Source organism: Penaeus monodon, chromosome 34 (assembly GCF_015228065.2).
Source record: "Penaeus monodon isolate SGIC_2016 chromosome 34, NSTDA_Pmon_1, whole genome shotgun sequence".
Lineage (NCBI taxonomy): Eukaryota > Metazoa > Arthropoda > Malacostraca > Decapoda > Penaeidae > Penaeus > Penaeus monodon.
Window position 1 is genome coordinate 29,146,076 of NC_051419.1, and position 628 is coordinate 29,146,703.

Here is a 628-nt window from a genome sequence, read left to right on the forward strand (position 1 = left end):
AAGTGTTCCGTTGCATATTAGACGGAACAGAAAACGACAAAGGTCAATGAACAGGAGTGAATTACCCTTAATGAGGTCTTTTTGAAAATTTCGGCCGTAATGGAGGTTCAATATCAAACAAAAACTGGCAAGAGAGTCCCCAGGCAAAGGACGACATATGGACAGTCTCTAGGCATTGTGGTATAGTTTGAGTCGATTTTCTCTTTCATATTTCGTGTTCATCGAAAAATAATGGTTTGATTTTGTTAATATGTAGTATGGAGGTCGGTATGGTTACAGCTACACCAACCCCCTTCGTCACATAGGTCTAAAAGCCTTAGACAGTACGTTGTCACAGAAACTAGCTTTTTTTAAGTCTGTCGGTAATATGTCTTCAGAGAAGTAGATTATGGGTAAAGTTCGGGGTAGGCTAGCAGGGAGGGAAATGAAGCACTGCATCCCAGCAGTAGGGATTAGCAGGCGAACAGCAGGAAGCCAGGGAAGGACGAAGCTGCAAGCTGGTTTGGCGTTGGGTCTAGCAGGGAGGCCTAGCAGGGAGGTAGTGGTAACGTCAGCGGGGCGGGGGCCGGCGCTGGGACTAGCAGGGAGGCCTATCAAGAGGCCTCCTCCCCCCTCCCGTGGCCTGAGT